Raw genomic sequence first — 21611 nt, 5'->3', positions numbered from 1 at the left:
AGGGCAAGTCAAGGCAGTTTTGCTTTGCTCTACTCAGTTATGGTGCATTAGAAGTCAAATATCTTTAATAATTCATATTTTAATGATAAATTGTCAACACTTTAAGATTCCCTGATCTCTTCTGAACAAAACGGTGTAAGAATGACCGTTCTAGCCCCTACGGTTAGGAAATTATGGCCATTTGTTTGCGAGGAATCCTCACTATGAGAAATTCACTGCAGAAATCCTGTCTCTGTGCTCTGTGTGTGTAAAAACGGCTGCACCTGTTTTGGCGGGAAAAAAAAGTATACAGCCTCTCTGATTGGTGGATTCAAATTCAGCAGCTCCCAGGCTGCTTGACTGACCTAGAAACTTACTTCTCTCTCCTGTGTGTGTGTGTGTGTGTGTGTGTGTGTGTGTGTGTGTGTGTGTGTGAGAGAGAGAGAGAGAGAGAGAGAGAGAAAGCCTTTTTATGGGATGATCTCATTGTAAGATTCAAATTCAATATATTTAGACTGGTTGACTGAATTGGATCTTGTGTGTGTGTGTGTGTGTGTGTGTGTGTGTGTGTGTGTGTGTGTGAGAGAGAGAGAGAGAGAGAGAGAAAGCCTTTTTATGGGATGATCTCATTGTAAGATTCAAATTCAATATATTTAGACTGGTTGACTGAATTGATTCTTGTGTGTGTGTGTGTGTGTGTGTGAGAGAGAGAGAGAGAGAGAAAGGCTTTTTATGGGATGATCTCATTGTAAGATTCAAATTCAATATATTTAGACTGGTTGACTGAATTGGATCTTGTGTGTGTGTGTGTGTGTGTGTGTGTGTGTGTGTGTGTGTGTGTGACAGAGAGAGAGAGAGAGAGAGAGAGAGAGAGAGAGAGAAAGCCTTTTTATGGGATGATCTCATTGTAAGATTCAAATTCAATATATTTAGACTGGTTGACTGAATTGGATCTTGTGTGTGTGTGTGTGTGTGTGTGTGTGTGTGTGACAGAGAGAGAGAGAGAGAGGGAGGGCGAGAGAGCCTTTTTATGGGAGCATCTTATTGTATGATTTAAATTCAATATATTTAAACTGGTTGACTGAATTTGATCCTGTGTGTCTCTCTGTGCATGTGTGTTTCCATATGTGTCCATATTTGTGATTGTGTGACTGTTATACTTTTTTTTGCTGATTTTTTTTTCATTTCACAATTACATTTGAGGGACCCTTAGCATGTTCAGCATTTTTTCAGCTGTTCATTTTGCTTTTCCAATGTTTCGGTTTAAGTTATTACTATTGTGCTGAATCATACTATTTCTGCTATTTTATAAGATTTGTGCTAAACATAGTATTTCTGCCAAATATAGTATTTCTGATTAATTATAGTTTTTCTACCAAATCATAGTACAGTATTTTTGCTTTTTATATGATTTTTATAGGATATTTATATTGCTTAATATAGTATTTTTGCTTTTTATAGGATTTGTGCTTAATACAGTATTTCTGCCAAATGTAGTATTTATGCTTAATCATACTATTTCTATATATTTTTGCCAGGTCCTCTGTGAGGACTGAGACATTCAAATTTTCGTATCAGGGCCTGCACGGCTTCCCAGCCAGCCAATCATATCTGAGGTCTGCCCTTTCTTCTCTCGTCATATCTCAGTGACAGATGTACAAAGAGCAATGCAAATCACAGTCAAAGTACACCAAAGTACGCTGATTCACCCAGTATAAGAATTATGCTTCTAGTCCACCTAGTTTTTGAGTTACATGACGTTTTGTAACTCCAAAAAACGGCGCTCTTTGCCTCTCACCGCGATCTAAATCTGACAGTTCATCACCCTGTTTTCCAGGTGCTCGCTCTCTTTCCCAGTGGCACAGTTTGTAATGACACAGGTCTGCAACCCAAAGGTCGTGGGTTCAATTCCACCTTGGTCAACATGTTTTTTTTTATCTACAATTTACTACACTGTCACAGACCACTAATTCATATTGATCATTTACTACAATTCTGCAAACTTTTATGATTTTAGCAGCTTTTCTAATATTGACCTCAGATTCTTGTTAACACTCCATGGCACAAATACTCTTCCCTTTAGGCTCTGTGTGTGTGTGTGTGTATCAACATTTCTCCCATTTTAAAGTATTACTCCTCTATAATTGTATTTCTGTTAAATCAAAGTACTTTTACTACATCTTAGTACTTCTGCTCAATCATAGTATTTTGCCAAATCATGGTTTTTGTGCCAAATCATAATATTTCTGTTATGTTATAGTATTACTACTAAGTGGAGGAATTTCTGTCATGTTACAGTATATGTGCTGATTACAGTATTTCTGTATAATAGAATTTTGGCAAATCTCCTCAGACCAACACAAAGTCTGGAAACTCTGCATAGAAAGTCAATGGAGAGCTTGTTCAAAATCACCGCTTGATTTCTGTAATGAGAGGCATATTCGAATCGTCATATCTCCTTAACGAAGCAAAGTTAAGACATGAGGCTTGTCCCGGTATATCTTCAGACACTCCTGACGCTCACAATTCAAGAATTTTTTTCTCACCTATTACCGTTCTCAGATGAGTTAGACTTGTTTGAGGGTAGGAAATTAAATCGTCGCTCAGATTTCTTCAGATTTCAAACTCTGAAATGAACCACTTTTTTCTCTCATCATATCTTTTTAATGGATATCAACAGACACCTGAAAATTTCCAAGATTGTTCACCAAAGCCTGCTGTCTCTTACGGTGAAAAAATGATATTGATACTCCAAATAGATTTAGAGTTAGAAAGCGTTGTTTGAGGGCAGGTCAAGGCAGTTTTGCTTCGCCTCTACTCAGTTATGGTGCATTACAAGTCAAATATCTTTAAAAATTCATATTTTAATGATAAATTGTCAACACTGTAAGATTCCCCCATCTCTTCTGAACAAAACGGTGTAAGAATGACCGTTCTAGCCCCTACGGTTAGGAAATTATGGCCATTTGTTTGAGAGGAATCCTCACTATGAGAAATTCACTGCAGAAATCCTGTCTCTGTGCTCTGTGTGTGTAAAACGGCTGCACCTGTTTTGGCGGGAAAAAAGTGCACAGGCTCTCTGATTGGTGGATTCAAATTCAGCAGCTCCCAGGCTGCTTGACTGAGCTAGAAACTTACTTCTCTCTCCTGTGTGTGTGTGTGTGTGTGTGTGTGTGTGTGTGTGTGTGTGTGTGTATGTGTGTGACAGAGAGAGAGAGAGAGAGAGAGAGAGAGAGAAAGCCGTTTATGGGATGATCTCATTGTAAGATTCAAATTCAATATATTTAGACTGCTTGACTGAATTGGATCTTGTGTGTTTGTGTCTGTGTGTGTGTGTGTGTGTGTGTGTGTGTGTGTGTGTGTGTGTGTGACAGAGAGAGAGAGAGAGAGAGAGAGAGAGAGAAAGCCGTTTTATGGGATGATCTCATTGTAAGATTCAAATTCAATATATTTAGACTGCTTGACTGAATTGGATCTTGTGTGTGTGTGTGTGTGTGTGTGTGTGTGTGTGTGTGTGTGTGTGTGTGTGTGTGTGTGTGTGTGTGAGAGAGAGAGAGAGAGAGAGAGAGAGAGAGAGAAAGCCTTTTTATGGGATGATCTCATTGTAAGATTCAAATTCAATATATTTAGACTGTTTGACTGAATTGGATCTTGTGTGTGTGTGTGTGTGTGTGTGTGTGTGTGTGTGTGTGTGTGTGTGTGTGTGACAGAGAGAGAGAGAGAGAGAGAAAGCCTTTTTATGGGATGATCTCATTGTAAGATTCAAATTCAATATATTTAGACTGCTTGACTGAATTGGATCTTGTGTGTGTGTGTGTGTGTGTGTGTGTGTGAGAGAGAGAGAGAGAGAGAGAGAGAGAGAGAGAGAAAGCCTTTTTATGGGATGATCTCATTGTAAGATTCAAATTCAATATATTTAGACTGGTTGACTGAATTGGATCTTGTGTGTGTGTGTGTGTGTGTGTGTGTGTGTGTGTGTGTGTGAGAGAGAGAGAGAGAGAGAGAGAAAGCCTTTTATGGGATGATCTCATTGTAAGATTCAAATTCAATATATTTAGACTGGTTGACTGAATTGGATCTTGTGTGTGTGTGTGTGTGTGTGTGTGTGTGTGTGTGTGTGTGTGTGTGTGTGTGTGTGTGTGAGAGCGAGGCGAGAGAGAGAGAGAGAGAGAGAGAGAAAGCCTTTTTATGGGATGATCTCATTGTAAGATTCAAATTCAATATATTTAGACTGGTTGACTGAATTGGATCTTGTGTGTGTGTGTGTGTGTGTGTGTGTGTGTGTGTGTGTGTGTGTGTGTGTGTGTGTGTGTGAGACAGAGGCGAGAGAGAGAGAGAGAGAGAGAGAAAGCCTTTTTATGGGATGATCTCATTGTAAGATTCAAATTCAATATATTTAGACTGGTTGACTGAATTGGATCTTGTGTTTGTCTCTCTCTGTGCATGTGTGTTTCCATATGTGTCCATATTTATGATTGTGTGGCTGTTATATATTTTGTTTTTTTCCGATTTTTTCTTTTAACAAGTATATTTGAGGGACCCTCAGCATGTTCAGCATTTTTTCAGCTGTCCATTTTGCTTTTCCAATTTTTCTGTTTAAGTTATTACTATTGTGCTAAATCATAGCATTTCTGCTGTTTTATAAGATTTGTGCTAAATATAGTATTTCTGATTAATTATAGTTTTTCTACCAAATCATAGTACAGTATTTTTGCTTTTTATAGGATTTTTATAGGATATTTATGTTGCTTAATATAGTATTTCCGCTTTTTATGGGATTTTTGCTTAATATAGTACTTCTGCTTATTATAGGATTTGTTCTTAATATAGTATTTCTGCTAAATGTAGTATTTATGCTTAATCATAGTATTTCTATATATTTCTGCCAGGTCCCCAGGCAGCCAATCCTCTGTGAGGACTGAGGCATTCAAATCTACATATCAGGGCCTGCACGGCTTCCCAGCCAGCCAATCATATCTGAGGATGAGACATTCAAATTTACAAATCAGGGTCTGGACGGCTTCCCAGCTAGCCAATCATATCTGAGGTCTGCCCTTTCTTCTCTCGTCATATCTCAGCGACAGATGTACAAAGAGCAATGCAAATCACAGTCAAAGTACACCAAAGTACGCTGATTCACCCAGTACAAGAATTATGCTTCTAGTCCACCAAGTTTTTGAGTTACACGACGTTTTATAACTCCAAAAAGCGGCGTTTTTAGCCTCACCGCAATCTAATTCTGACTGCTCATCACCCTGTTTTCCAGGCGCTCGCTCTCTTTCCCAATTCTGCAAACATTTATGATTTTAGCAGCTTTTCTAATATGGACCTCAGATTCTTGTTAACACTCCATGGCACAAATACTCTTCCCTTTAGGCTCTGTGTATGTGTGTGTATCAATATTTCTCCCATTTTAAAGTATTACTCCTCCATAATTGTATTTCTGTTAAATCAAAGTACTTTTACTACATCTTAGTACTTCTGCTCAATCATAGTATTTCTGCTAAATCATAGTATTTTGCCAAATTATGGTTTTTGTGCCAAATCATAACATTTGTTTTATGTTATAGTATTACTACTAAGTGGAGGAATTTCTGTCATGTTACAGTATATGTGCTGATTACAGTATTTCTGCTAAATCATAGTATTTCTACTATATTATATTTTTCTTTCTAAATATAGCATTTCTGCTATATAATTTTATTTCTGCTATGTTATAATATTTGTTCTAAACCAGAGTATTTCTGCTGAAAGATAGTATTTCTGCCAAATGATAGTATTTCTGTCAAATTACAGTATTTGTGCTAAAACATAGTATGTTTTTTTTAAATTTCAATATTAATAGTATTTTACAGTGTCTCTGGTAAATCGCAGCATTTCTGCTATGTTGTACTGTTTTCTAAATCATAGTATTTCTGTAATGTTTAAGAATGTTTGGCTAAATATATTCTTTCTGTTATCTTATACAATTTCTCCTAAATTCTTGTATTTTTGACAAGTTATCGTGTTTCTGGTAAGTTACAATATTTCTGCTACGTTCTGCTATGCTATTGTATTTTTGCCAAGTATTATGTTTCCTCTAAGATATTACAGTTCTGCTAAGTTACTACATTTTAGCAAAGTTCCTTTGCTTCTGCAAAGCTTTTACAAATTCTGCAACTTTTCAGCTTTTTCTGCTAGTTTCAGCAGACAGCTTCAGCATTACAGCATCCACACTGCATTTTCGCAGGAAATGCAAATTTTTCTAGTTCTTTATTGTGTGGATGCCCTAAAAGGGCTTCCACACTATTGAGATCCTGTTTCTCTTTCTTCTTTATTATTATTCTTCAAGTTGCTTCCGTACGTTTTTTGCCGTTTAACTACTGCCTCAGTTTTCAGCCGATTTTCTCCGTTCAAACTCTATACTGTTCTGCTCTTTCTGCTAATGTTTGCTATGACTTTTGGTGTTTATTACTGTTATACTTTTTAAAATATTACACTTTTTTCCTTTAATTTGTCCCATTGAAATGAATGGAAATCTTCAGAAATTCTGCTAAAACTTGCTTGTTTTTGAAACTTAACTACTTTGTCATACTTTCACCTAGAAACTCCATTCAAACTTTAAAATGTTCTCAGACTATTGGGCTATTGCTGTGTGATTCAGCTTTTTCAGATCTTCTACCGTTTTAATTTTATACCTCTTTAAGTTTTCAGTGGCAAAATTGGGATTTTTCAGAAAATACATGCGTTGTTATGGTTGCTATGCAATTAACTCAGAGTGTGCACTCGTCCTTTCTGAATTTTCTCTTCATGTCTGAACGACTTCTTGCTACTCGCTCAATTTCCACTCAACCCCACAAATTATACATCAAAACGTAGGTATTTTTGCTGGCTTTCAGAAAATGTCACCATCATTGTTGTGGGACTTGTAGATTTTTTGCAAATCTCCTCAGAGTAACATAAAGTATCAAAACTCTCCATAGAAACTCAATGGAGAGTTTCTTCAAAATCAGCGCTGGAATTCTCTAATGAGAGGCATTTTCAAATCGTCATATCTCCTTAACGAAACAAAGTTGAGACATGAGGCTTGTGCCCATATATCTTCAGACATCCCTGATGCTCACAATTCAAGAATTTTTTTCCCACCTATTACCGTTTTGAGATGAGTTACACTTGTTTGAGGGTAGGAAATTCGTGCCTTGCTCAGATCTCTTCAGATTTCAAACTCTGGAAATGAGGCACTTTTTTCTCTCGTCATATCTTTTGATGGATTTCAACAGAGACCTGAAAATTTCCATGACTGTTCACCAAAGCCTGCTGTTTCTTACGGTGAAAGAATGATTTTGATGCTCCATATAGATTTAGAGTTACAAAACGTTGTTTGAGGGCAAGTCAAGGCAGTTTTGCTTTGCCTCTACTCAGTTACAGTGTGTTACAAGTCATATATCTTCAATAATTTATATTTTATCTCTGAATTATGAAGACCTGCAGATTCCCCATCTCTTCTGAACAAAACGGTGTCAGAATGACCGTTCTAGCTCCTACGGTTAGGAAATTATGGCCATTTGTTCGAGGGGAATCCTGAATGTGAGAAATACACTGCAGAAAACTTATACCTCTCTCTGTGTCTGTGTGTGTAAGTGCTGATTACAGCAGGTGCAGCCAATTTAGCTGACCTAGATATACCAAGCACAGACTCTTAACAGCCACTGTACACTTTGCTCTCTGTGTATGTGTGTGTGAGTATCAATATTTCTCCCATGTTAAAGTATTACTCCTCCATAATAGTATTTGTGCTAAATCAAAGTACTTCTACTACATCTTAGTACTTCTGCTCAATCATAGTATTTCTGCTAAATCATAGTATTTTTGAAAAATCATGGTATTTGTGCCAAATCATGGTTTTGGGGCAGAACCATAATATTTATTTTATGTTATGAGATTACTACTAAGTGGAGGAATGTCTGTTATGTTATAGTATATTTGCTGAATATAGTATATCTGCCAAATCATAGTATTTATCCCAAATCATAGTGTTTATGCAAAATTACAGTATTTCTGCTAAAAAGCAGAAATAGTACCTTTTAGCAGAAATTTCTGTCAAAAGATATTATTTATGTTAAAACATAGTATTTCTGCTAAATCATAGTATTTCTGCCAAATCATAGTATTTGTACTTATTCATAGTACTTGTGCCAAATCATAGTATTTGTACCCAATCATAGTATTTCTGCAATATCATCGTATTTGTGCCAAATCATGGTATTTTTTTTGCCAAATCATGGTTTTGGGGCAAATCATGTCATTTGTGTCCAGTTAAAATTTCTGTTATATTATAGTGTTACTACTAAGTCGTAGAATTTCTGTTATGTTATAGTATATCTGCTGATTATAGTATATGTGGCAAATAATAGTATTTATAGCAAATCATAGTATTACTGCCCAAACATAGTATTTCTGCCAAATTGTAGTATTTGTGCAAAAACATAGAATTTCTGCAAAATCATAGTATATCTGTTATGTTATAGTATTACTACTAAGGCATAGTATTCCTACCAAATCATAGTATTCCAAATCATAGTATTACTGCAATTCCATAGTATTTGAGCGAAATCGTAGTATTTGTGCAAAAACATACTATGTCTGCAAAATCACATTATATCTGCTATGTTATAGTATTACTACTAAGGCATAGTATTTCTACCAAATCATAGTATTCCTTCAAAATCATAGTATCACTGCAATTTCATAGTATTTGAGCGAAACTGTAGCATTTGTACTAAATCATGGTACTTGTGCCAAATCATAGTATGTTTTGCAAATCATATTATTCGAACCAAAACATTGTATTTGTACGAAGTCATAGTATTTCTTCTAAATCATAGTATTTCACCCAAATCTCAGTAGTTGTGCTAAAACCCAGTATTATTGCCAAATCGTAGTATTTGTACTGAAACATAGTATTTCTGCCAATAAGAGTATTTGTACTAAATCATAGTACTTGTGCCAAATCATAGTATTTCTGCCATATTGTGCTAGTTGTGCAAAAACATAGACTGTCTGCAAAATCATAGTATATCTGTTATGTTATAGTATTACTACTAAGTCACAGTATTTCTGCCAATTCGTAGTATTTGTACTAAATCATACTACTCGTGCCAAATCATAGTATTGAAATCAAAATATAGTATTTGTACCAAAGCATTGTATTTGTACAGTACAGTATTTCTGCCAAATCATAGAATCACTGCAATTTCATAGTATTTTGAGGAATCCCTTTTGTTATAGTATTACTTCTAAGTCATAGTATTTCTGCTTTGTCATAGTATTTGTACTGAAACATAGTATTTCTGCCAAATCATAGTATTACTGCTATTTCATATTATTTGAGTGAAATTACAGTGTTTCTGCAAAGACATAGTATTTCTGCAAAATCATAGTATTACTGCTATTTCATAATATTTGAGTGAAATTACAGTGTTTCTGCAAAACATTGGTTGGTATTGGTTTTAGTTACCTTTAGCGTGTCGCTTAGTTAGCAATAGCTATGGCAGCCCAGTTATTTTATTGTTTTGGGCTTGTTCCTGCTTTGTTTTTTTCCCCTGCAAATTTATGTGAATTTGTACACTGTAATATCGCTGTATTACGTAATGGCTAAGTAGGAGGCTGACTGTTACTAAGTGCATCAGTGTACATAGGTCATCTCTTGTGTTGGAGTGCCCTCTTGTGGCGCCTTTTGGGTAGTGCCTTTGTAAACGTGAACACTGCAAAGACGTGGTATCAGACTGGTTTGTAGTGGAGGAATTTGTTGCCAGTTTCTTTCATCTTTAATCCGTATTCATGTTGTAATGTAGTAGTACCACAATATGGCAGAAACACTATGTTTTGGCACAAATACTTTGATTTGGTATACTAGCTTCTTCACCCTGTAGGCAAAATTTTCATTTTTTCACCCCTTTCAGCACAAATTCCAGCTTTTTGGCTGTTTTCAGAAAAACAAAACTCTTTTGAGCAGAAACTCTGCTGATTCATCTCTTTTCAGCGCAACTTATTGCTTCTTTAGCTCTTTTCTGCAGAAATTCTGCTGATTCACCTCTTTTCTGCAAAATGTTCAGCCTTTTCACCTCTTATCAGCACAAATCTCAGCTGTTTTCAGAAAAAAACTCTTTTGAGCAGAAATTCTGCTGATTCATCTCTTTTCAGCGCAACTTATTGCTTCTTTACCTCTTTTCTGCAGAAATTCTGCTGATTCACCTCTTTTCTGCAAAATTTTCAGCCTTTTCACTTCTTCTCAGCACAGTTCTCAGCAGCTTCTGCTCATTTAGCAAAATTGTCAGTTGCTCCATCTCTTGCTTTTGTGAGAATGAGTTTGGTTCAGTGAGATGAGCAGCTACCTTGAGACCAGAAGGGCCAGGTTCAAATCCCGGTCATGGCAAAAGCTGTTTTCAGTTTTCTCTTTTGTTCTGCCTCTTTTCTGCAGAAGTTCTGCTCATTCACCTCATCTCTTGTGTTGGAGTGCCCTCTTGTGGCGCCTTTTGGGTAGTGCCTTAGTAAACGTGAACACTGCAAAGAAGTGGTATCAGACTGGTTTGTAGTGGAGGAATTTGTTGCCAGTTTCTTTCATCTTTAATCCGTATTCATGTTGTAATGTAGTAACTTTTGTGGCACAAATACCACAATATGGCAGAAACACTATGTTTTGGCACAAATACTTTGATTTGGTATACTTTAGCTTCTTCACCCCTTTTCAGCAAAATTTTCATTTTTTCACCCTTTTCAGCACAAATTCCATTTTTTGGGGCTGTTTTCAGAAAAAAAACTCTTTTAAGGAGAAACTCTGCTGATTCATCTCTTTTCAGCGCAAGTTTCTGCTCCTTTGCCTCTTTTCTGCAGAAATTCTGCTGATTCACCTTTTTTCTGCAAAATTTTCAGCCTTTTCACCTCTTATCAGCACAATTCTCAGCAGCTTCTGCTAATTTCAGCAGAGTAAGTAATGACACGTCTCTGCAGTTCAAAGGTCGTGCGTTCAATCCCACCTTGGTCAACATTTTTTTCCCTACAAATTTATACACTATCACAGACCTCTAATTTATATTGCTAATTTCTTTCACTACAAATGAGTAGTGCAAAAACATACTATGTCTGTCTGCAACATCACAGTATATCTGTTATGTTATAGTATTACTACTAAATCACAGTATTTCTGCCAATTCAAGGAGGCTGACTGTTACTAAGTGCATCAGTGTACATAGGTCATCTGTTGTGTTGGAGTGCCCTCTTGTGGCGCCTTTTTTTGGATAGTGCCTTAGTAAATGTGAACACTGCAAAGAAGTGGTATCAGACTGGTTTGTAGTGGAGGAATTTGTTGCCAGTTTCTTTCATCTTTAATCCGTATTCATGTTGTAATGTAGTAGTACCACCATATGGCAGAAACACTATGTTTTGGCACAAATACTTTGATTTTGGATACTTTAGCTTCTTCACCCCTTTTCAGCAAAATTTTCATTTTTTTCACCCCTTTTCAGCACAAATTCCAGCCTTTTTGGCTGTGTTCAGAAAAAAAACCCAACTCTTTTCAGCAGAAACTCTGCTGATTCATCTCTTTTCAGCGCACGTTTTATGATTTTAGCAGCTTTTCTAATATGGACCTCAGATTCTTGTTAATGCTCCATGGCAGAAATACATACAAGTACCCACCTGATGAAGCAGACAGAGGCAGTACCTCTGATTGGTGAATTTGAGCAGAAACTGGTTGTTTTACCTCTTTTCAGCAGAAATTCTGCTGATTCACCTCTTTTCTGCAGAAGTTTGAGCAGCTTCTGCTAATTTCAGCAGAATTATGAGTCTCTCCACCTCTTCTTTGCAAGAGTGAGTTTGGCTCAGTGAGATGAGTGGCTTCCTTGAGACCAGGAGGGCCAGTTTCAAATCCTGCTCACGGCAGTATTTTTTTTCACCACTTTTCAGCACAAGTCCCTGCTTTTTCAGGTATTTTCAGCAAAAACATCTTTTCGGGCAGAATTCTGCTGAAAATTCTGCTTATTCACCTCTTCTGCAAAATTTTCAGCCTTTTCACCTCTTATTAGCACAAATCTCAGCTGTTTTCAGAAAAAACACTTTTGAGCAGAAATTCTGCTGATTCATCTCTTTTCAGTGCAACTTTCTGCTTCTTTACCTCTTTTCTGCAGAAATTCTGCTGATTCACCTCTTTTCTGCAAAATTTTCAGCCTTTTCTCCTCTTATCAGCACAATTCTCAGCAGCTTCTGCTCATTTCAGCAAAAGTGTCAGTCTCTCCACCTCTTCATTGGGAGAATGAGTTTGGCTCAGTGAGATGAGTAGCTGCCTTGAGACCAGGAGGGCCGGGTTCGAATCCTGCTCATGGCAACATAGGACGGGTTTCTTTCACCACTTTTTTAGCAAAATTTCGCCGTCTTTACCACTTTGCAGTAGAATTTTTTGCTTTTCACCACTTTTAAGCAAAAATCTCTCCTTCTTCACTTGTTTTCAGCGGAATTTTCAGTTTCTTCACCACCATACAACTTTTTGCAACTTTTCATCTTTTTCAGCTTTTCAGCAGACAGCTTCAGCGTTAAGGCATCCACACAGCATTTTCGCAGGAAATGCAAATTTTTCTAGTTATACTTTATTCTGGTTGCTTCCGTACGTTTTTTGCCGCTTAACTACTGCTTCAGTTTTCAGCCGATTTTCACCGTTCAAACTCTATACTGTTCTGCTCTTTCTGCTGACGTAGGCTATGACTTTTGGTGTTTATTACTATTATACTTTTTAAAATATTACACTTTTTTCCTTTAATTTGTCCCATTGAAATGAATGGAAAACTTCCACAATTCTGCTAAAACTTGCTTGTTTTTGAAACTTAACTACTTTGTCATACTTTCACCTAGAAACTCCATTCAAACTTTAAAATGTTCTCAGATTATTGGGCTATTCCTGTCTGATTCAGCTTTTTCAGACCTTCTACCGTTTAAATCTTATCTCTCTTTAAGTTTTCAGTTGCAAAATTGTGATTTTTCAGAAAATACATGCGTTGTTATGGTTGCTATGCAATTAACTCAGAGTGGACAGTGAAACTTTCTGAATTTTCACCACTTGTCTGAACAACTTCATGCTACTCGCTCAATTTCCACTCAACCCCCACAAATTATACATCAAAACGTAGGTATTTTTGCTGGCTTTCAGAAAATGTCACTATCATTCTTGTGGGACTTATAGATGTTTTGCAAATCTCCTTAGAGTAACATAAAGTCTGAAAACTCTCCATAGAAACTCAATGGAGAGTTTCTTCAAAATCAGCGCTGGAATTCTCTAATGAGAGGCATTTTCAAATCGTCATATCTCCTTAACGAAACAAAGTTGAGACATGAGGCTTGTGCAAATATATCTTCAGACACTCCTGATGCTCACAATTCAAGAAGTTTTTTCTCACCTATTACCGTTCTGGAATGAGTTAGACTTGTTTGAGGGTAGGAAATTCATCATTCGCTCAGATCTGTTCAGATTTCAAACTCTGGAAAAGCGGCACTTTTTTCTCTCGTCATATCTTTTTGATGGATTTCCACATAGACCTGAAAATTTCCATGACTGTTCACCAAAGCCTGCTGTTTCTTACAGTGAAAGAATGATTTTGATGCTCCATATAGATTTAGAGTTACAAAACGTTGTTTGAGGGCAAGTCAAGGCAGTTTTGCTTTGCCTCTACTCAGTTACAGTGTATTACAAGTCATATATCTTCAATAATTTATATTTTATCTCTGAATTATGAAGACCTGTAGATTCCCCCATCTCTTCTGAACAAAACGGTGTCAGAATGAGCGTTCTAGCCCCTACGGTTAGGAAATTATGGCCATTTGTTCAAGGGGAGTCCTGAATGTGAGAAATACACTGAAGAAGACTCATACTTCTCTCTGTGTCTGTGTGTGTAAGGGCTGATTACAGCAGGTGCAGCCAATTTAACTGACCTAGATATACCAAGCCCAGACTCTTAACAGCCACTGTTCCCTTTAGGCTCTGTGTATGTGTGTGTGTATCAATATTTCTCCCATGTTAAAGTATTACTCCTCCATAATAGTATTTCTGCTAAATCAAAGTACTTCTACTACATCTTAGTACTTCTGCTCAATCATAGTAATTCTGGGTAATCATAGTATTTTTGCCAAATCATGGTATTTGTGCCAAATCATGGTTTTTGTGTCAAATCATGACATTTCTGATATGTTATAGTATTACTAGCAGGTGGAGGTATTTCTGTTATGTTATAGTATATGTGCTGAATATAGTATATCTGCCAAATCATAGTATTTATCCCAAATCATAGTATTTATGCAAAATTGCAGTATTTCTGCTAAAAAGCAGAAATAGTACCTTTTAGCAGAAATTTCTGTCAAAAGATATTATTTATGTTAAAACATAGTATTTCTGCTAAATCATAGTACTTGTGCCAAATCATAGTATTTGTACCCAATCATAGTATTTCTGCTATATCATTGTATTTGTGCCAAATCATGGTATTTTTTTGCCAAATCATGGTATTTGTGCCAGATCATGTTATTTGTGCCCAATTAAAATTTCTGTTATGTTATAGTATTACTACTAAGTCGTAGAATTTCTGTTATGTTATAGTATATCTGCTGATTATAGTATATGTGCCAAATCATAGTATTTATAGCAAATCATAGTATTTGTGTCCAAACATAGTATTTCTTGCCAAATTGTAGTATTTGTGCAAAAACATACTATGTCTGCAAAATCACAGTATATCTGTTATGTTATAGTATTGGTACTAATGCATAGTATTTCTACCAAATCATAGTATTCCTTCAAAATCATAGTATTACTGCAATTTCATAGTATTTGAGCGAAATCGTAGTATTCATGCAAAAACATATTGTCTGTTAAATCACAGTATATCTGTTATGTCATAGTATTACTACTAAGGCATAGTATTTCTGCCTAATCATGGTATTCCTTCAAAATCATAGTATTACTGCAATTTCATAGTATTTGAGCAAAATCGTAGTATATGTGCAAAAACATACTGTGTCTGCTAAATCACAGTATATCTGTTATGTTAAAGTATTACTAGTAAGTCACAGTATTTCTGCCAATTCGTAGTATTTGTACTAAATCATGGTACTTGTGCCAAATCATAGTATTTTTTGCAAATCATAGTATTCGAACCAAAACATAGTAGTATTTGTACGAAGTCATAGTATTTCTTCTAAATCATAGTATTTCAATCAAATCTCAGTAGTTGTGCTAAAACGCAGTATTATTGCCAAATCATAGTATTTGTACTGAAACATAGTATTTGTGCCAATAAGAGTATTTCTACTAAATCATAGTACTTGTGCCAAATCATAGTATTTCTGCCACATTGTGCTAGTTGTGCAAAAACATAGACTGTCTGCAAAATCATAGTATATCTGTTATGTTATAGTATTACTACTAAGGCATAGTATTTCTACCAAATCATAGTATTCCTTCAAAACCATAGTATTACTGCAATTTCACAGTATTTGAGCGAAATCGTAGTATATGTGCAAAAACATACTGTGTCTGCTAAATCACAGTATATCTGTTATGTTATAGTATTACTACTAAGGCATAGTATTTCTGCCTAATCATGGTATTCCTTCAAAATCATAGTATTACTGCAATTTCATAGTATTTGAGCAAAATCGTAGTATATGTGCAAAAACATACTGTGTCTGCTAAATCACAGTATATCTGTTATGTTAAAGTATTACTAGTAAGTCACAGTATTTCTGCCAATTCGTAGTATTTGTACTAAATCATGGTACTTGTGCCAAATCATAGTATTTTTTGCAAATCATAGTATTCGAACCAAAACATAGTAGTATTTGTACGAAGTCATAGTATTTCTTCTAAATCATAGTATTTCAATCAAATCTCAGTAGTTGTGCTAAAACGCAGTATTATTGCAAATTATAGTATTTGTACTGAAACATAGTATTTGTGCCAATAAGAGTATTTCTACTAAATCATAGTACTTGTGCCAAATCATAGTATTTCTGCCACATTGTGCTAGTTGTGCAAAAACATAGACTGTCTGCAAAATCATAGTATATCTGTTATGTTATAGTATTACTACTAAGGCATAGTATTTCTACCAAATCATAGTATTCCTTCAAAACCATAGTATTACTGCAATTTCACAGTATTTGAGCGAAATCGTAGCATATGTGCAAAAACATACTATGTCTTCAACATCACAGTATATCTGTTATGTTATAGTATTACTACTAAGTCACAGTATTTCTGCCAATTAAGTAGTATTTGTACTAAATCATACTACTCGTGCCAAATCATAGTATTCAAATCAAAATATAGTATTTGTACCAAAGCATTGTATTTGTACAAAGTACAGTATTTCTGCCAAATCATAGAATTACTGCAATTTCATAGTATTTTGAGGAATCCCTTTTGTTATAGTGTTACTTCTAAGTTGTAGTATTTCTGCTTTGTCATAGTATTTGTACTGAAACATAGTATTTCTGCTAAATCATAGTATTTCTCTCATCTTAAAGTACTCAATTATAGTATTTCTGCCAAATCATATCATCTCTGCTAAATCATAGTGTCTGCCAAATCATAGTATTTGTGCCAAATTATGGGATTTTGCCAAAACATCGTACTTGTGCAAAATTATAGTATTTGTGCCCAGTTAATATTTCTGTTATGTTATAGTATTACTACTAAGTCGTAGAATTTCTGTTATGTTCTGCCAAATCATAGTATTACGGCTATTTCAGAGTATTTGAGTGAAATTACAGTGTTCCTGCAAAAACATTGTATTTCTGCTAAATCATAGTATTTCTGTTATCTTAAAGTACTTGCACTCAATTATAGTATTTGTGCCAAAACATAGTATTGCTGCTATATCATAGTATTTGAGCCAAATCATAGTATATGTCCTAAAACATAGTATTTCTGCCAAATCATACTATTTGTCCTAAAGCATAGTATTTCAACAAAATCACAGTACTTCTGCTATGTTATAGTATTTGTTCTTGTAGAAAAACCTGTGTTATTGTGAGCTACATTACCCAGCAGCCTCTGAGCAGTGAGGGAATTCATGGGACTTCTGAGCTAGATGGTCTTCCTTCGTTCCTGGGCTAACGATTGAGGAGAGAGCTGCTGGGAAGGGGAGCAAATAGCCCATCCTGTATTTGTTGGGGATGGTGTGTGTCACATAAACGTGAGTTAATGTTCCATGCTTAAGATGTTTACCCTGCTACTTGTGTGTATTGGTTTTAGTTACCTTTAGCATATGTGCTAGTTAGCAATAGCTATGGCAGCCCAGTTATTTTATTGTTTTAGGCTTGTCCTGCTTTGTTTGTTCCCCCTACAAATTTATGTGAATTTGTACACTGTAATATCGCTGTATTACGTAGTGGCTAAGTAGGAGGCTGACTGTTACTAAGTGCATCAGTGTACATAGGTCATCTCTTGTGTTGGAGTGCCCTCTTGTGGCGCCTTTTGGGTAGTGCCTTAGTAAACGTGAACACTGCAAAGAAGTGGTATCAGACTGGTTTGTAGTGGAGGAATTTGTTGCCAGTTTCTTTCATCTTTAATCCGTATTCATGTTGTAATGTGGTAACTTTTGTGGCACAAATACCACAATATGGCAGAAATACTATGTTTTGGCACAAATACTTTGATTTGGTATACTTTAGCTTCTTCACCCCTTTTCAGCAAAATTTTCATTTTTTCACCCCTTTTCACAAATTCCAGCTTTTTGGGCTGTTTTCAGAAAAAAAACTCTTTTCAGCAGAAACTCTGCTGATTCACCTCTTTTCAGCGCAAGTTTCTGCTTCTTTGCCTCTTTTCTGCAGAAATTCTGCTGATTCACCTCTTTTCTGCAAAATTTTCATCCTTTTCGCCTCTTATCAGCACAGTTCTCAGCAGCTTCTGCTGATTTCAGCAGAATTGTCAGTCTATCCACCTCTTCTTTGAGAGAATGAGTTTGGCTCAGTGAGATGAGTAGCTCCCTTGAGACCAGGAAGGCCAAGTTCAAATCCTGCTCATGGCAAAATTTCTTTTCACCACTTTTCAGCAAAAATTTGTGCTTCTTCACCTGTTTTCAGGTATTTGTAGTATTTCGTAGTATTTGTACCCAATCATACTATTTCTGCTAAATCATACTATTCCTGCCAAATCATAGTATTTGTACTGAAACATAGTATTTCTGCCCAATCATAGTATTTGTACTAAATCATAGTACTTGTGCCGAATCATAGTATTTCTGCCATATTATAGTATTTGTGTAAAAACAGAATGTCTGCATAATCACAGTATATCTGTTATGTTATAGTATATCTGCTGAATATAGTATATGTGCCAAATCATAGTATTTATAGCAAATCATAGTATATGTGCCAAATCCTAGTATTTATAGCAAATCATAGTATTTGTGCCAAAGCATCGTATTTGTATGGAGTCATAGTATTTCTTCTAAATCATATGTTAAAGTATATGTGCTGAATATAGTATATGTGCCAAATCGTAGTATTTATAGCAGTATTTGTGCTAAAACATAGTATTTATATCAGTTCAACTTATTTAACTCTTCTCAAAAGCCCAACACCCCTTCTTCACCCCGTTTCAGCAGAATTGTGAGTTTTTTCACCCCTTTTCAGCACAAATCCCAGCTTTTTTAGGTGTTTTCAACAGAAATTATTTTTTAGCAGAAATTCTGTTGATTTACCTGTTTTCAGTGCAACGTTCTACTTCTTTACCTCTTTTCAGTAGAAATTCTGCTGATTCACCTATTTTAAGCAGAATTTTCAGCGTTTCACCTCTTATCAGTACAAATCTCAGTATCTTCTGCTCATTTCAGAATGAACCTTTTCACCTCTTTTCAGTACAAATTTGAACTTCTGTACCCCTTTTAAGCAGAATTTTGCCTTTTCACCTCTTTTCAGCAAAAGATTCTACTTCTTCACTTGTTTTCAGCATAATTTTTCAGTTTCTTTACTGCCATACAATTTTTGCAGCTTTTCATCTTTTTCAGTCATTTTCAGCAGACAGCTTCAGCGTTCCGGCATCCACACAGCATTTTCGCAGGAAATGCAAATTGTGTGGATGCCCTAAAGGGCTTCCACACTATTGAGTTCCTGTTTCTCTTTATTGTGTGGATGCCCTAAAGGGCTTCCACACAATTGTTTTCCTGTTTCTCTTTATTCTTTATTATTCTTCAAGTTGCTTCCGTACGTTTTTTGCCGCTTAACTACTCCCTCAGTTTTCAGCCGATTTTCTCAGTTCAAACTTTAAAAAATTCTGCTCTTTCTGCTAATGTTTGCTATGACTTTTGGTGCTCATAAGTTCTATACTTTTTGAGATATTGAATTTTTTTTGCAATATTTTTTGCCCATTTTTGCACATCATCAGTGGCCTCACTAGTTTTCCTTGCCCGGTTGAGCCGTGTTTTAGCTCAGTGAGATAAGCAGCCGTTCTCAGACTGGTTGACCCGGGTTCAAATCCCGCTTATGGCAACATTTCTTTCAGTTAACAGTTAAACTTTTTTAACTCAATTTCAGCTTTTTCACCCCTTTTCAGCAAAATTTTCAGTTTTTTCACCACTTTTCAGCACAAATCCCAGCTTTTTCAGCTATTTTCAGCAAAAACATCTTTTCAGCAGAATTCTGAAAAGAGTTCTGCAGAACTCTTTTCAGCAGAAATTCTGCTGATTGAACTCTTTTGAGCAGAATTTTCACCTCTTTTCAGCCCAAATTCTGCTTATTCACCTCTTCTGCAAAATTTTCAGCCTTTTCACCTCTTATTAGCACAAATCTCAGCTGTTTTCAGGAAAAACTGTTTTGAGCAGAAATTCTGCTGATTCATCTCTTTTCAGTGCAACTTTCTGCTTCTTTACCTCTTTTCAGCCCAAATTCTGCTTATTCACCTCTTCTGCAAAATTTTCAGCCTTTTCTCCTCGTATCAGCACAATTCTCAGCAGCTTCTGCTCATTTCAGCAGAGTTGTCCGTCTCTCCACCTCTTCTTGGTCAGAGTGAGTTTAGCTCAGTGAGATGAGTGGCTGCCTTGAGATCTGGAAGGCCAGGTTCGAATCCAGCTCAGGGCAATTTTTTTTTCGCCACCATACAACTTTTTGCAACTTTTCATCTTTTTCAGCTTTTCAGCAGACAGCTTCAGCGTTAAGGCATCCACACAGCATTTTCGCAGGAAATGCAAATTTTTCTAGTTCTTTATTATTCTTCAAGTTGCTTCCGTACACTTTTTGCCGCTTAACTACTCCCTCAGTTTTCAGCCGATTTTCTCAGTTCAAACTTTAAAAAATTCTGCTCTTTCTGCTAATGTTTGCTATGACTTTTGGTGCTCATAACTTCTATGCTTTTTGAGATATTGAATTTTTTTTTGCAATATTTTTGCCCATTTTGCACATTATCAGTGGCCTCACTAGTTTTCCTTGCCCGGTTGAGCCGTGTTTTAGCTCAGTGAGATAAGCAGCCGTTCTCAGACTGGGAGACCCGGGTTCAAATCCCGCTTATGGCAACATTTCTTTCAGTTAACAGTTAAACTTTTTTAACTCAATTTCAGCTTTTTCACCCCTTTTCAGCAAAATTTTCAGTTTTTTCACCACTTTTCAGCACAAATCCCAGCTTTTTCAGCAAAAACCCCTTTTTTCAGCAGAATTCTGAAAAGAGTTCTGCAGAACTCTTTTCAGCAGAAATTCTGCTGATTGAACTCTTTTCAGCAGAATTTTCACCTCTTTTCAGCCCAAATTCTGCTTATTCACCTCTTCTGCAAAATTTTCAGCCTTTTCACCTCTTATTAGCACAAATCTCAGCTGTTTTCAGGAAAAACTCTTTTGAGCAGAAATTCTGCTGATTCATCTCTTTTCAGCGCAACTTTCTGCCTCTTTACCTCTTTTCAGCAGAAATTCTGCTGATTCACCTCTTTTCTGGAAAATTTTCAGCCTTTTCTCCTGTTATCAGCACAATTCTCAGCAGCTTCTGCTCATTTCAGCAGAGTTGTCCGTCTCTCCACCTCTTTGTGATCAGAGTGAGTTTAGCTCAGTGAGATGAGTAGCTGCCTTGAGACCAGGAGGGCCAGGTTCGAATCCTGCTCAGGGCAATGTTTTTTTTTTTTCACCACCATACAACTTTTTGCAACTTTTCATCTTTTTCAGCTTTTCAGCAGACAGCTTCAGCGTTAAGGCATCCACACAGCATTTTCGCAGGAAATGCAAATTTTTCTAGTTTTTCTAGTTATTCTTCAAGTTGCTTCCGTACTTTTTTTGCCGCTTAACTACTCCCTCAGTTTTCAGCCGATTTTCTCAGTTCAAACTTTAAAAAATTCTGCTCTTTCTGCTAATGTTTGCTATGACTTTTGGTGCTCATAACTTCTATACTTTTTGAGATATTGAATTTTTTTGCAATATTTTTTGCCCATTTTGCACATTATCAGTGGCCTCACTAGTTTTCCTTGCCGGTTGAGCCGTGTTTTAGCTCAGTGAGATAAGCAGCCGTTCTCAGACTGGGAGACCCGTGTTCAAATCCCGCTTATGGCAACATTTCTTTCAGTTAACAGTTAAACTTTTTTAACTCAATTTCAGCTTTTTCACCCCTTTTCAGCAAAATTTTCAGTTTTTTC

This window comes from Oreochromis aureus, linkage group 22, assembly GCF_013358895.1.
Source record: "Oreochromis aureus strain Israel breed Guangdong linkage group 22, ZZ_aureus, whole genome shotgun sequence".
NCBI classification, from domain to species: domain Eukaryota; kingdom Metazoa; phylum Chordata; class Actinopteri; order Cichliformes; family Cichlidae; genus Oreochromis; species Oreochromis aureus.
This window is presented reverse-complemented; position numbering follows the sequence as displayed.